The sequence below is a fragment of the Nycticebus coucang genome, chromosome 9 (genome assembly GCF_027406575.1).
Source record: "Nycticebus coucang isolate mNycCou1 chromosome 9, mNycCou1.pri, whole genome shotgun sequence".
Lineage (NCBI taxonomy): Eukaryota > Metazoa > Chordata > Mammalia > Primates > Lorisidae > Nycticebus > Nycticebus coucang.
Window position 1 is genome coordinate 52,255,656 of NC_069788.1, and position 12,446 is coordinate 52,268,101.

Here is a 12,446-nt window from a genome sequence, read left to right on the forward strand (position 1 = left end):
CTACACCTAGGGTTTTGCACCACAAGTTGAGGGTAGAGCTGGGGTGGGTAGTAAGAGCCGGCGAGGGCGGCCCGCAAACGATTTCTAAGCTGATATTTGGCAGGTTGAAAAAGCGCGCAGACCTAAGAGTGATGGCCTGTGACCATCTGGTTGTCAAGTAGCTGATCTTAGACCTGCGGAGCAGAGATAGGAACAGAGCGTGCAGTCTGATACAAAAAGAAGCAATTAGAAACAAAAAGGAACATTTTTCAACGCTGAAAAAAACGATTGTGGCTGTTGGAGGAAAGTTAATAGCTGCAGTGAGTAAAGTAGCACATGAGCTTACAGAAAGCAGAGTGGCGCAGCGGGAGCGTGCTGGGCCCATAACCCAGAGGTCGATGGATCGAAACCATCCTCTGCTATTGGAACTTTTACACAGGGGGTAAAAAATACTTATAAGTAGTATTTAACTGTTTCTTCTTACCAACCACCTGCTCTAAGGTTTATTAATTCGATCCCATCTGCTTTTGAAGTTCCTCTCTTCATTCCAAAACTCATATATCTGTACTACACTGCATATGTGGTAAAATTCCTTCCCTCCCTTGTGGCCAACGAAGGAACAATTGAAAGTTCTCTTTCGCTTTCATATGAAAGTGTTTATGGAGATGGAGGTGACACATCCCACATTTACTTCTGTTAATTGCCAGGACATTCTCTTCTTTATTAATGATTTTCTTTCTTTAATAAATATTTGAAAAATGTAACTTTATTTCTCTCAACTAGTTGCTCTCCACTTCTCTATTATTACTTCTGTCGCTTTTCTTTGTCACTGGAAAGATTCTTTTTGGTTGCTGATATTGAATATTCCATCACCATTTACTGAAGACAATCAATTGGTTCCACCTCTTGAATCTCATCTTTTACAAACTGTAGGTAAATAAGTGACTGTTGTGTTGATCCCATCCATATGCTTGCCTTCTGTATAGACCAGCGTGGTTTCTTAGACTTAGTGCAGATAGAACAAATAACAGCTCAATGGTGAATACCAAATCATGCTCAGAGTACATTGATACACTTCTGTTCAATGAACTATCTTCATGGAATTTTAATCCTCTCCTTAGCCATCTTTTCTGAATCCAAGAATTATTTTACAATACCAATCAATAGTAGTAATATTTGTTAAAACTGTTTCTGGATATGAATAAGTCTTTTCTTAGGACATGGCTTGGTTAGTACAACACCAGACTTTACTTTGACAGTCAGGGGTTCAAACTTTTGTCCTGATGTAGTGATGTTTTCTAGCTTATATAGCAAAGTTCCTCTCTATTTGAGAGGGTGTACTTAAGCAACTATACCCAAGTGTATGGATATGTTTTAAATGGTAAATTCTGAAACCTGTAGGCCCTCTTGGAAGATGGTGAGTGTATTTTGCATGTGGGAGAGACATGGATCATGGGTTGACAGAGGGTAGATCAGATAGGCAGGCCTCTAAGATGATCCTTCTACCTCCTAATATTCATGCCCTCGTGTAGTTTTCTACAGCACTGTATCAGGTTTGGTCTTTGTGGCTAACATAGTGGTGGATCTGTCTCTAGTCCTGTAGCTCCATCAGGAGCAGCTCTGTGTAGTAGCCCATTTGGGGAGAGAATGCTTCCTCCCAACATCTGCTAGAGAAATTGAAAGCTCCTCCAGCTCTACTCAAGCCTTAAAAGGACTAGAGCCCTAGCTGACATCTTAATTGCAACCCCATTAAACACCCTGAGCTAGAAGTACCTGAGTATGACATTCCTGAATCACTGACCTTCAGACACAATAAGATAAAAAATATTTGGTGTTTTAAACCACTAAATTTGGAGTTATTTGTTACAGCAATTGATAAGTAATACAAATTTCAAGTTAAGTTTTATGACTAAGGCTCCCTGAACTATCCAAAAAATGCACATCCCAAATGCATATCTGCTGTAAGTGGCCTTATGGCTTTGATTTCTTGGAATAGGAATATTTCCATTTCTTTTACTCTGTGACTTCCTAAGTGACAAGATAATCTTCCCTGATCATGCCTGTGATCTTAGAACTCTGAGAGGCCAAAGAAAGAGGATTGCTTGAACTCAGGAGCATGAGACCAGCCTGAGCAAGAAAAAACTCTGTCTCTACTAAAAAGAGAAAAATTTTCCAGGCATTATGGTGTGTGCCTATAGTTCCAGCTACTGGGGAGGCATAGGCAAGAGATCACTTGAGGCCAGCAGTTTGAGGTTGTGGTGAGCTAAGATGATGCCACTGTACTCTACCCAGAGCAAAAGAATGAGATTCTGTCTCGAAAAACAAAGCAAAAAACAGTTCCTGCAGTTCACTGGGAGTGATGGTTGGGGTTTCTCTCTAGGTCATTAATAATCTGAATGTATATCACTGGGGACATATAGGATGATTCTCCATTTTCAGCAGATACCAGTGAATTCAGTTTGCCACAGTTTACAAGCTGCCAAAATTTAAGCTCAGTTTTGTTTCTAGGAGCAAGAGCCCTAAAAGCAAAAACGATTTGGTGTTATGGTGTTCTGGGTATCTGGGTTCTCATTTTCTTTTGGATGTTTTCTAACATGTCCCTTAGGTCTCTTTAATGTTTTACTACTTTGACATTTTAAAATGATCTTTTAAAGAATTGATTTACAACATATTCTACTAAAAGTACAAATCATGTGGGTATAGGTAAATGAATTTTCACTCAGGGATCCTAGAAGTAATCTCCTCTAGAGCAAGAAATAAAACATTATCAACATCTCAGAGACTCCTTTTGTGCTGCCTTTCAGTCATCCTTCCCTTCTTCTGCTAAAGTAACCGTCATCCTTACATCTAACACCAGAGTTTATTTCTGTCCTTAAAATTCGTGTAAATGGAGTCTATTGTTTGTCTTCTTTAATATTTGACTTCTTTTATTCAACTATGCCTGTAAATTAACCCATAGCATTAAATATGCAATAGTTTCTTCATTTCCATAGGAGTAGAATGTTTCTTGTTTTTTTTCTTTTTTGGAGTTTTTGGCCAGAGTTGGCTTTGAACCTGCCACCTCTGGTATATGGGGCCAGTGCCCTACCCCTTTGAGCCACAGGGGTCACCCTGTTTCTTGTATTTTTATTACACAATTTACCTATTTCACTACTGATGGACATTTATATCAGTTTCATTTGGGGGCCATTACAACAAACAATGAAAACGAGAATATGTTAGTATATTTCATAGTGCTATATGTGTGCATTTTTTCTGGATCTATACACAGGAGTGAAAGTGATGAATCAATGAGTATGCATAGGTTGAACGTTATGAGATATTGACAAACAGACTTCCAAAGTGATTATAATGATTTATATCTTAAATTCTAACATTCTTCTAGGTGTATGGTGGACTGAGGTGTTTTAATATGCATTTCTTTGATTAATAATGAAGCTGAACATATTTTTGTATGTTTATTGACTATTCAGGCATCCTCAAACTTTTTAAACAGGGGGCCAGTCCACTGTCCCTCAGACCGTTGGAGAGCTGGATTATAGTTTAAAAAAAGAACTATGAACAAATTCCTGTGCACACGGCTATCTTATTTTGAAGTAAAAAAACAAAACGGGAACAAATACAATCACACCGCCTCATGTGGCCCACGGGCTGTAGTTTGAGGACCCCGAGACACTATTGTAAAAAGGTTTTTCAATTCTCTGGGCTTCTTCTATTGAGTTGTTTATATTTTTATTATTGATTTGTAGGTGTCATTAACATAGTATTGATAAGAGATTTGTATCAGTTATGTGTAGGAAGTATCTTTTCCCACTCTGTAGTTTGATTTTTTCTTTTTAAAAATTTTAATAGATTTAAGGAGTACCATTTGAATTCCATTACATGTATATATTATATAGTGTATAGTGGTGAAGTCTGGGCTTTTTAGTTTCACTTTTAACTCTCTTAATAATGTCTTTTGATAAGCAGAATGTCTTAATTTTAATGTAACCCAAAATATCAATATTTTTTTTAATGTTGGAACATTCAATATCCTGTTTATAAAATTTTTGCCTACCCCATGATCATAAAGATACTCTCTTATGTTAGCTTCCAGAAGCTTTTTGGCTTCATTTTTCACCTTTAAATCTAAAATTAACTTTACATTGATTTTTGTTTATGTAATATACAGGACAGAATTTACTTTTTCCCTGTTAGATATCCAAGGACTGCATCAATATATATTAAAAATACTATATGCTGCTATCTTTTTCACAAATTGTGTCTACAAATATTTGGCTCTGTTTCTGGAAACCCTATTTGATTATATTGGTCTATTTTTCTATCCTTATGCAAAGTGTACACTGTCTTAATTACTGTAGCATAAGAAGCCTTGATATTCATGTGCATTCTCTAATTTTTTTTTTTCAAAATAGTAGTGGCCATTCTTGAACCTTTATATTTCCATATAATGCTTAGAATGAGCTTGTCAGTTTTCACAACAATATTGTCTTTTAACTGTAGTTGCATTGAATTCATAATCCATTTTAAGGAGAATCATAATCTTTTACTCTTCCATTTGATAAGTATAGTGTATCATTATATTAATTTAGGTCTTCTTTACATTCTATTGGAAATGTTTAATTTTTTTCTGAGTAGATTTGTAAGATTTGTAAGATTTATTTCTAGGTTAAAAAAGTGTTTTATGGAGCTATCGCAAATAGTATTATTTTAAGCATTTATTGAAGCATAATGTTGCGTGAGGGGCCTTCAGGTGGTCGATGACGTGGAGGTTAGATCTGCTTATTGAAATAGTATTAGGCAAAAATGGCTACAAGCTGTGGTGGCAAGTAGCAAACTTCTTTATTTCTAACTAGAAATCTTAAATAACAAGTTCTGCATGTACACACTATTAATCTATAATTACACAATGACTTCAGGTGTCTATTGAAAAACTCGATTAACCTTTCCCTGGAGCCTGCTAGTCTACTGATTAACTAATACACTTTTTTCTAAATCTAAAAATAATTCTCATGGAAAACATGTTGTTAACTGGTTCTCCACAGACCGATAAGTCACAAGATCGCAGTGGGGGAGTAGGCTGATTGCATGCCTGATCTCCAGGGGCCTTTAGCCACCCGGAGGCAAAGACAATTGATCTTACAAAACCACAGCCCGGAGGTTCCTAAGACTTACCAGTGACGTGTCTGCACGCCCTGGCCTCATGCCAAGCTTCTGAGAACTGGACTTTTACTTCCTGAGCACTCAGGCTTAACGGCTTTTATTTGAGTTCAGCCCGGGTTCCACCCAGACTGTGCCAAGCGAGAATATGTTTCTGCTCACTCTCGGGTTGGTGGGCACAGATACATATAGGCTTTTCGCCTATACATAATATACATATACACATAAGACTCCACATATAAGTGTAAATCTTGATGAATTTTCACAAACTGAACATACTCAAACAAGAAATTCATTGAATTGAAAGATAATGTATTATTAGTCTATTAGGGAGTGCACTCTCAGGACAGACTGATTAGGAGGAAGAAAGTGTAAAGAATCTATTCATCAACCACTATCTCTAGTTGATCAACGTTTTGCTCCATGGAACGTTAACACATAGAGGTTTTGTATGTGCAGATATGAAATATCTCTCCAGCAGCTTATGTCTCAGTAGCAATAGAGAAGCCCTATAGCAGATGAGATGAGACAAAAGGTGAAGTCCTTTGGGTTTCTACATGAGAAATTGGCTGCGGTGACAATTAAGTTAAAACAAGTGGCCAGATGGCTGGGCACCCATAGTTCAGTGGTTAGGGCACCAGCCACATGCTCCAGGGCTGGTGAGTTCTGGCCTGGCCCTGACCTGCTAAACAAAAGCAAGTGGCCAGAGTAAGAAGGCAAGAGAATCTGAGGTGGTATGTAAGGTGTATCTGATACACTCAAGGGTATGCTTGTCTTACGAAATGATTTAAGAAGTATTCTTTTTTTTTTTTTTTTTCTGTCCCTGGACAGCATTTGTAGAAGACTTGTATTGTTTGTTTCATAAATATTTGGAAGAATTCACCTTTGAAGAATTTGGACCTGCAGTTTTCTTTGTGGGAATATTTTTAAATTACTCATATTTAATAGGTATAGGTTTATTTACATTTTCTATTACTTCTCGTATCTGTTTTTATAATATGTGTTTTCCTAGGAATTTTTTCATTTCATTTACATTTTCACATGTATTAGCATATGCTGTTCATAATATCCTCTCATATGTTTTTTATTGTCTACAGAGATGCATAGTGATATCCTTTTTCATTCTCATATTAGTAATTTATGTTAACTCTTTTTTTTTTGTGAGACAGAGTCTCATTGTATCATATTTGGTAGAGTGCTGTGTTGTCACAGCTCACAGCAACCTCAAACTCTTGGGCTTAAGTAATTCTCTTGGCTCAGTGTCCCAAGTAGCTGGTACTATAGGCGCCTGCCACAATGCCCTGGCTTGTTTTTTTTTCTTTTTTAATTGTAGTAGTCATTGATGTTTGGCAGACCAAGGCCGGGTTTGAACCCACCAGCCCTGGTATATTTGGCTGGCACTCTAACCGCTGAGCTACAGGTGCTGAGCCAACTCTTATATTCTCAATTAAACTCTTTAGGAGTTACCTATTTTATTAATATTTTCAAGGTACCGATGCTTGCTTTGTTTATTTTCTATGTAAGGTTGTTTTCCATTTTACTTCTGTCTGCTTTTAATTTTACTTTCTTCTTTTATGACATATAACATTATGATTTGCTATTCTTGTTGTACATTCTTTTTTATTTTATTTTATTTTATTATTATTATTTTTTTTTTGTAGAGACAGAGTTTCACTTTATTGCCCTTGGTAGAGTGCTGTGGCATCACACAGCTCACAGCAACCTCCAACTCCTGGGCTTAGGCGATTCTCCTGCCTCAGCCTCCCAAGTAGCTGGGACTACAGGCGCCCGCCACAACGACCGGCTATTTTTTGGTTGCAGTTTGGCCGGGGCTGGGTTTGAATCCGCCACCCTTGGCATATGGGGCTGGCGCCCTACTCACTGAGCCACAGGCGCCGCCTCTTGTTGTAAATCCTTAAAAATTAACATTCAAAGATATATGGAGAACACTTAGAGATCTAAAAATAGACCTGCCATTCAATCCTATAATTCCTCTACTGGGCATATACCCAGAAGACCAAAAATCAAATCATAACAAAGATATTTGTACCAGAATGTTTATTGCAGCCCTATTCATAATTGCTAAGTCATGGAAAAGCCCAAATGCCCATTGATCCATGAATAGTTCAATAAATTGTGGTATATGTACACCATGGAATACTATGCAGCCTTAAAGAAAGATGGAGACCTTACCTCTTTCATGTTTACATGAATGGAGCTGGAACATATTCTTCTTAGTAAAGTGTCTCAAGAATGGAAGAAAAAGTACCCAATGTACTCACCCTTATTAGAAACTAATCTAGGACCTTCACATGAAAGCTATAACCCATTTACAACCTAAGAATAGGGAGAAGGGGGAAAGGGAGGGGAGGGAGGGGGGAGGTAGATGGAGGGAGGGGGATTAATGGAATTACACCTGCGGTGCATCTTACAAGGGTGTATGTGAATCTTAGTAAATGTGGAATGGAAAGATGTTAGCAAAATAACTAAGAAAATGCCAGGAAGGCTATGTTAACTAGTGTGATGAAAATGAGTCAAACGGTCTATGAACCAAGTGTATGGTGCCCCATGATCATACTAATGTAAACAGCTATGATTTAATAAAAAAAAAAGAACATTTAGATTATTTTTTTTTAGCAGTTTTTCTTTTTTAATGCATAAAATATTTTACCTTGGAAGACATAACTTTAGCTACCTTTCACAAGTTTTGATATATAGAACTTTATCATTTAGTTAAAAATATATTCTAATTTTTACTGTGACTTCTTTTTCTCTATAGTATTAAGGATTACATTTTGTTTGTTTGTTTGTTTTGTTTTTTATGGCCGGGGCTGGGTTTTGAACCCGCCACCTCTGGCAAATGGGGCTGGCACCCTACTCCTTTGAGCCACAGGCACCTCCCAGGATTACATTGTTTAATTTGAAAACATATGGGGAGATTTATATTATTCATTTTCTAATCAGTTTCTATTAGTTTCTAATTCCACCCTGGTTAAAGAATGGCCTCCATATATTTTATTCTTTTGAAATCTGAATAATCACATGCCAGTGTGTTTATTCAGAAATAGAAATAGATTCTGGTCCTTGCCAAGCCTCTTCTAACAATCTATGAATCTAATTGAATCTATAAATCTAATATAAAATTTATGCAAATAAAAGATACAAATTTAAAAATATAAGAAGAACGTAGAGAAAATTAGAGCAAATATTATGTATTTTAAACTTACTTATAAGGCATTTTCCTCACATACAAATGTCGAGTATAATAAACATAAAACTTATTTCAGGAAATAAAAGATTACAAATGAAGTCCCCTTTATTCTCGACTCTTTTTTTTTCTTTGCAGTTTTTGGCCGGGGTCAGATTTGAACCCACCACCTCCAGTATATGGGGCCAGCAACCCACTCCTTTGAGCCACAGGTGCCACCCTATTCTCAACTCTTTTTATATCTTCCAAACCCCTTAAAGATAACCACTTTTGGCCAGGTGCGGTGGTCAATGCCTGTACTCCTAGTACTCTGGGAGGCCAAGGTGGGTGGATTGCTTGAATTCACAAGTTCAAGACCAGCCTGAGCAAGAGTGAGACCCCGTCTCTACTAAAAAATAGGAAAACTGATGCAAGAGGATCACTTGAGCTTAAGAGTTGGAGGTCATTGTGAGCTATGACACCATGGCACTCTACCCAGGGCAACAGTTTGATACTCTGTCTCAAAAATAAATAAATAAATAAATAGCTATGTATTATTAAAAAAAAAAAGATAAACACTACCTTGAATTTTATTTTTAACATCTCTATGTATTTCTTTATTTTTACCGTATTATAATTTTTATTGATAGAAATTTTCATACTTATGCTCTTTTATGTTGGAGAAATATTCAGATTGAATCACAATGAATTATTGTTTCTTACATTTTTACCAAGTGCAATCAGGACTAGTGCTTAGACTGAGAAAATTAAAAAAAAATAAATCCTGGCGGCGCCTGTGGTTCAATGAGCAGGGCGCCAGCCCCATATACCGATGGTGGTGGGTTCAAACCCAGCCCCAGCCAAACTGCAATAAAAAAAAAAAAAAAATAGCAGGGTGTTGTGGCGGGCGCCTGTAGTCCCAGCTACTGGGGAGGCTGAGGCAAGAGAATCTCCTAAACCCACGAGTTGGAGGTTGCTGTGAGCTGTGATGTCATGGCACTCTACCAAGGGTGATAAAGTGAGACTCTGTCTCTAAAAATAAATAAATAAATAAATCCTCTTTTGTAGTAAAAAGAATTTTTATCAGGATTCCTCTGTTGCAAAAAAAAGTTCTGTAATGAGCAGGGAAAATTATCATATTTGAAATATCACAGGTTACTTTGGAAACTCTATTATCATATTTAATCAACATAAAAATACAGATAATTGGGTAGCATGATGAAGAAAACTACTAATTCTCTCCAGCATCAGGTTTTTCTCATGTAATGGAAAGACACATGTTAGTTTCATAAAAGAAAACAAAGCAGCTTACCAGCAAGAGGACAACATAAGTGGCTTTTGTTTCAGGAAAAGATTGAGGAGAGAGGCTGAAATTGTGAATATGAAGGACTATTTCTGCCAAAAGAGGATAATCACCACATAGAAACTGGCGATTTGTCTCCAAATCATGAGGAACAAAAATAGGAAATCCTGAGCGAGCATGGCATTTTGAAATAACATTGCATAATGGTATATAAACTGTCTTGTTTTACAGTACATCAAAGAATAACAAATTCAACAATTCCACCAGTGGAATTGCTGGTGGCAGTAGTGCTTATAATGACTCACATGTTGATTAGCATGTTGCTTATTCAGGAATAAATCAATAAGAGTAGAATTTGTGAGATTTTGGGTTCATTCCATTACCTTTTGGAATCAGCAGAACTGATAGTAATGGCCTGAAGTGTACACAGGACAGAATATAAGTGACACTCTGTTGTCACTTTATAAATGTATAGCACTGACTCACACTCAACAGCAACCCAAATGTTTCTAATTACAAAGAATGACATTATATATAGAATGCCCCTGAAGACAACTGTTTTAAATTAGCCAAAGTTATGAAGTGAGAATCAGATCTAAATGTTTCTTCAAATGGGATTGAAATAAGAAGATGTGCATGTATGTAATGAATAGCAGTAAGTACCCCTTAAGCTCAGTGACAGTTTGAAAGACAAGTAAAATTCCAGCATTGTGCTTCTTGGAAATGAAACATTTATGATTTTCTTTTAATTAAAGCCAACACAACCTAAACAGTAGCATAAATACATTCCACATCTGAAAGTTAGCAATCACTGAGTCCTTAGAGATGTCAACTCTAACAGCTCTATCATGGAAGATGGACAAATACTTGTAGCATATTTGTGGCATTTTCAGAGGCTGGATGCCATGTATTGTTCAAATGTCTAGAGATGAGATCAGGTTTATGTAATAGTTAAGCTTTGCATACATATTTATGTTATTTGTTCTAGCCCATTTTCCAGGAGCGGTCTGTTCTATTCCAAAAACAATTTTGCATACAATAAAAACAATTTTCCTTTAAACTCTAGTGTTACATTTTACTTTTAAACTTATAATTTTAAATATTTTGTTCTTTTTGTAGACTTGTAAAGTACAAAGTACTTCTTTTTATAAGAATACTTATAACCTACAAGTAGTAATACATGTATTAAACATTTCAATCCACTTTACAGCATGCTAACTGTAGCATACCATTCTTTTATAAATAATAAAATTTATTTATAGCATGTGGTTAATAACAATTGAGTAATTTCTGCCATTAAAATGCTAATTTTCTTGTTATAAAGAATTTCATTTACTTAGGGAACATATTTAATATTTTTATAAATACAGTGAGAGTTCAACTGAAGTTGACAAATTGATCAAATGAGTATGGTATTAAATCAATTTACTTTCTAGTTAGCCAACAGAGTTGGTGAAGTCTTTTTCATTTCATAAACAAATACATGTAGCCCTTCTCCTGATATTGAATTGCCATCTAGTACGTACATAATTTTCTATGTTTCTTTATAGCAGGGTATACTAAAAACTTGATCTCCAGCTTGCCCTGCAGGATTTCAAATACTACACACACACACACACTATGCCCTGTTGGTTCTATTTCTCTGGACAACCCCGACTAAGATGCCAGGGAATCTGGAGTGCAATGTGCATGCCCATGCTCAGGTGCATACCCCAGAAAGACCTAAGAGGACCTTAGGCATGCACCTCGGTCATGCCTAGGCGATTGGTCTTATAATTATAATCATACCTGATTAATATCACATATGTGGTGAAAGAGGATACAAAAACACAAATGTATAAGTAATGTGATGTTTTGCTCACATCATGTTCTGTAAAATCCTATAAAGTCAAGCTTAGGATGCAGAAAGCAAAGTAACAAACCAAAATGAAAATAAGAGTGTTTTTACAATGAAAAGAAGATTTTCACTAAGATGATCTAAAATATCAAAGAGTATTCATTATTGGAAGTGGTGTATTGAGGTCTCCAAGTATTATTTTGGAATTGTTTATTTCTCTTTTAATTTCTGTCAGCATTGTCTTCATGTATTTTTGGTGCTCCCTTATTAGGTACATAGATATTTATAATTGTTATAACTTCTTTGTTCCTATTTATCCATAGTAATATTAACTGTTTTAAATTCTATTTTGTCTATTAGCATAGCCATCACAGCTTTCTTTTGGATGAAATTTGCATAATATATATTTTCCATGCTTTTATTTTCAATCTACTGGTATCTTTGAATCTAAAGTGTGTCTCCTCTACACAGCATAGAGTTGAATATTGTTTTTACATCCACCTTGACAATCTCTGCCTTTTTATTGATTTGGTTAAGGCACTCATGTTTAATGTTATTACTGATGGATTTAGATTTGTCTGTCATTTTTGTTATCTGTATGTCTCATGTCTTTCTGGTTATTCCATTATTCCTATATTCTTTTTTAGCATTAAGCAAATATTTTATATTTTAGCATTGAATTTCTTTAATGATTTTTCCAATACATGTTTTGAGTTATTTCTTTAGAGGTTTCCCTAGGACTTGTCATGTATATCTTACCCAAACAGCTTCAGATTTATACTAAATTCCAGTGATTTAGAAATCTCACTTCTCTATAGCTCTATTCCCCTTTCCTCCTTTATGTCATATTAGTGTTATATATATGTCTATAAACATTATAAATCCAGCATGATATGATTACTTTACATAATTTTGTGTGTTTTAAAGAGGTTAAGAGAAAAAAAGGAGCACACATACACAATCTTATTCCATACTAACCT

General features: G+C 35.8%; 1 non-coding gene across 1 annotated transcript; it reads left to right on the plus strand.

The window, feature by feature from the left end:
* Nucleotides 1–329: 329 nt before the first annotated feature.
* On the plus strand, nt 330–401 carry TRNAM-CAU (transfer RNA methionine (anticodon CAU)). The gene has a single exon. It is a non-coding gene; the product is annotated as a tRNA-Met (tRNA).
* Nucleotides 402–12,446: the final 12,045 nt, after the last annotated feature.